The sequence below is a fragment of the Atta colombica genome, unplaced genomic scaffold, assembly GCF_001594045.1.
Source record: "Atta colombica isolate Treedump-2 unplaced genomic scaffold, Acol1.0 scaffold198, whole genome shotgun sequence".
Lineage (NCBI taxonomy): Eukaryota > Metazoa > Arthropoda > Insecta > Hymenoptera > Formicidae > Atta > Atta colombica.
In genome coordinates this window covers 5,699,693-5,704,346 of record NW_017259291.1, presented here as the reverse complement: position 1 = coordinate 5,704,346, position 4,654 = coordinate 5,699,693, and positions in this window count along the sequence as shown.

The following is a 4,654-nucleotide window of genomic DNA, read 5'->3' as shown; positions in this document are numbered from 1 at the left end:
ATATATAACTCTATATATTGTGTGTGTACATACATTGTGTGCCCTCTCTATAATACCCGGAATACTATATGTCGCGTATATGTATATGTGCGTATACGTTACGTATGCATGCGTATCTGCTGCGTGCGTGTACATCTAGGTGCATAGCGCAACATACGGTACGATTGCAAATGCAAACATGTTTGCGCCAGCCGATGCACGATGTCATCTCGAACCAGTGCGAATGTCCGTGGAACTCACTTTAAGCATTGAAACGGACTCTCTACCACGGGAGTAATGCGGTCTATCGATTTCTCGGGCTTCCCTAAACCGACTCACTTTGTTCCGATCTAATAATAGCGAGCGAAGCATCAGGATGCAACTATCTGCGTCGCATCTTGTGATGCGTTTCATCGAATATAGATTTAATTTAACTTTACGATTATAAGCGTGTAGATTTCACACACACACACACACACACACACACACACACACACACACACACACACACACACACACACATGTGATATTATAATAAAATTCTTCGATTATCTGTTTTTAATTATATCAATATAATGGCATTAAATTGCAATAATCACATATTAATTAGATCAGAATACTTAATTACATTAATATTCATTATCATTCAAAAATGACATAACTCAAAAAATTAAGTTTCTTAGAAAAGAAAACAAACCGTTTTATAATTTGATAGAAAATTATCATTGATATAAATAAATAATCGGTAAAAAGAACTTATTCTTGGTATGACAAAACACAATCCTTCATAAGCCTTAAAAAAAACCATCTTTTAAGTTATGATAATTTTATGGATAATTTTAAGATAAAATGTTTAATTAATTTGTTTATGATAATAATTTGGAAATCATTTTTTTTTAGTTGTTGTGTCACTTTTGAAGTAATGGACTATATGATTTATTTACTCGAAAGAATTTTTTACACAATTTTTATGCCACTTTGCTTCTGCTTTTCGCAATTAAAAAATCCAATCTTACGTTGAACTATTATAGATTTTGGCAGGATTGAGTAGTGCTAAGTTAAAAAGATAAAAATTAAGTTAAAAAGTTAATTAATTTTAACTTAACTTTAATTTAGTTTTAGACTCTTAACTTTTTAACTTTATTTATAGTTACATTTTATCCACCAACTATTAATATCTTTTATTTAATTCTTTGAAGTTAAGTCTCAGATATAATACGCGGCAATAGCGATAACTTAAATGAGGTGAAAATAGTAAAAGTAAGCAAATTTACTAGATGTTGAAATGAAATTATAAATATTCTAGTGAATTCGCTCACTTTTGTAATTTTCATCTCATTTCAAATTACACAATCGACCCCCAGATTTCAATCTGTCAGAAATCATGTATTTCGATGTATCTAATTTCTGATAAGTTGAAATCTATTATTTCTTATCATTATTCCCGTATCGTGTCTGAAGCTTTAGCCACAGGCCAGTATTCGTAGTCAAATCTTATATACTAAACAGTAACAATATAAACAAAACATATAAATAAAATATAGAATATTTTCTAAAGTTTCTGAAGTTATAAATAATATTTCATTTCCGTTATTTGTAAAACTGAAATTCTGGAATCATGAATTAAAAAAATATAAAAAAACAAATTTAACTTTTAACTTTTCAATTACTTTTTTTTATCGACTTAACTTTTAATTAAATTAATTTCATTATAAATTAACTTGTATCTTAACTAATTGTAAGTTAAATTTTCAGGGTTGTTAACTTTAACTTAATTTAGTTTAAAAAAAAAGTTAACTTACCAATTCTGGATTTTGGCATAAGCCGTGCAAAAAAAAAGTACTAGTGATTTCATTAAAAATATACAAGTCGATCTGCGAGCGCGAACGACAGACCGTTACATCTGTCGCACGCATAATGCGCGATATCGTGACTGTTACATCTGTTGTGCGCGCATAATGCATGAGAGGCGCGTGTGCAAGCGCGATATTGCGGTGGAAATAGGTGGCCGCGGAAAATGGAAAAGCCGCGACGTGCATTTCGTAACGTCACGCCAGTGCCGATGTTGCATCGTTACCCCGCCAATGCCACGTGCGCAAAAGTTGCGGGGGTAGGTGGGAAGGTGGGAAACCAGGAGCTCGTGGAGTATCCCGCAACTGTTGCACTATACTCGCGCCGCTATCTCGTCCGTCTGCTGGCGCGCCAGTTTGCTTTATTATATTACAAAGAACGCCGCTCGATTGTGTGCAAAAGTGCAACGCGCGCGAGGCGACGTCGACCGACGCTGCGAAATCGACGCGCCAGACTGTCTACCGTGGCGGAATTGCGCCAGCTCGATAAGACGGCGGCGTCGGAGGCGTCAAGACTCGTGAGAATAAATCCGGACGGTATCGTTGCTCTTTACGTCTGTTTGGATTCATGCGTATATCTACGTTGTTTACAAAATGTTACGAGATACATCGTGCGCAATTGAGTCAGTTAAATAAGCGATAACAAGAGCTTTTAAAAATCTTTAGCTAAAGAGATACGTATAAATCAAGAATGATTAATTTATATAATACATGTGCGACTTTATGAATAGTTAATTAGCCATTTCATTCCATTATCTAAACAAAGATTTATTATATTCCGATTTTATGCATATTAACTGTTTAAATTATTTAAGTACTTTTCATATTATAGAGATAGAATAAATTAAATATTTATATATAGAAACTTCCGTGTTAGTGCGCAAATAGTTGAAATGTATAATTTGCGCAACTGCGGAGGCTCATATAGGTGTTTTATTTGCATTACATTTCTTGGAGCCACAAAACTAGATACATTAACTTAATTTATTCTAATAAAATAGATTAATTTATTTACATAACTATCGCGTTTTAAAAACTCAAAATGCGAATAATCAGTTATCGAATACTAAAAACAGATTACTCCCGGAACAATTAACTCCCGGAATGCACTGAAAAAAAAACTAAAATTTTAATAAACTAAAATTTATTTGAATAGTTTTAAGTAAATATTTACTAAATGTAAACATATATTTATTTGATATAAAAATCTATTAATTCGATTTAACTACAATTTTTCTTATCGAATAAATATTTACTTATATTAGTACTATTTAAAAAAATATGCATTAAGATTTAGTAAATTTTCTCATTGTGAAACAACATAACTTTTAACTGTCCATCTATAGAAACACAGATGTTTTCAAAGCTCCATTCGAATGATATCAACAATGATACTTCACAAAATTCTTGAGCGATATGGGCGCGCGGAGAGTATGGCGAAAGAATATACCCGATCTGATTGAGTTTCACTTCCCGTTCGAGAGCGAAAAGAAGTAGGGTAGGATATGACGACCAAGGGGCTCAACGCCGCCATGCAAACCATCCCATATAAATATTCGACAATTTGCATTTCCCCGCCACGACGGAGTGCCGTACGGGCCATTTCCAAGATGGATGCCGCCACTTTGCGAGATATACGCCGAAAGTTTTACTGCCCACTAAATTTCAACTAGCCTCCCAGTAGCGACCGGAATATACAGTCCGTGCATTCTTATGAGCGACGCAAAAATAAGAGGAATACGACACTTGTTGCTCCGGTTACAAAAAGGCTTTCTTTCTCTCTCATCATCGCGACCCGGCGCCGTCGTTCACCCCCTAATGTATTAATTCACTCTCACGCGTCCTTCTTATGTCGAAAAGGAAAAACTTGTACCACTACAGATGGGGTTTATCGCCCTTCTGCACTAATTCTTAGAACATTGTGCGACTCGAAAAAAAAATTAATGATGAATAATTAATCATGAATTCGCGTTTTGAGTTTTTTCCGAATTTGTCTTGACTAAAATTTTTTACGGATATACATATATATCATGTGTACATTGTACGCAACAAATATATACACACATTTAACACGTTCCGAGATTAACTAAGAGAGTTCTGGTAGAGAAAAATAAATTCTATTCTGCTAAGAAAATTCTATAGGTATATATATTTTATTAATGACGCATTAGAAAAATTCTGAATGATCATAATATTTATGCTTGACGTTATAAAACAATCTTAATCATTAAACGCCTTTTTCAATGCTTTTCAATTATTTCTTCCTTTACTTCTTACCTTTTTTTATATAATAAAATATTTTTATACCATAAAGATATATATACATTTGCTTGAGAGCATAAATGTTTTTTAATATATCTAGTGTTAGAATTGAAAAAAATTTTTTAATTTTTAAAATTTTTTAAATCATTTTTATAGAAGTTATTGGATACGTCATGCAGTGTTGTTTTTCGTAGTGTGGCATTCAAAGATTAAAAGTTCGTTTCATTAAAAAAAAACTTTAAATTCTTTCGTCCAGCATCGAATTATTCTTTCTTTTCTTCCTCGCTGCGTCATCACCAACTATACTCGGGGCCCATTTAACCTCTTCTATGTCCCCCATAGAGGATAACAATTAAAAAAATATTTTTATTCGCTGGTGTGTCTGGTAGTCATTTTACCGCGTTTTTCCTCCCCCAATTTTCCTGATATATGCATATAACCCGGAAACGAATGGTCGCGATTTTATTGGCTTTCAGCGTTATATTGGAAGGCATAACGACTCGATTAAGCGAGACAGTCGGTGATTGCCGGTATAATTTGCCGAACAAATCGCATCCCTCGGT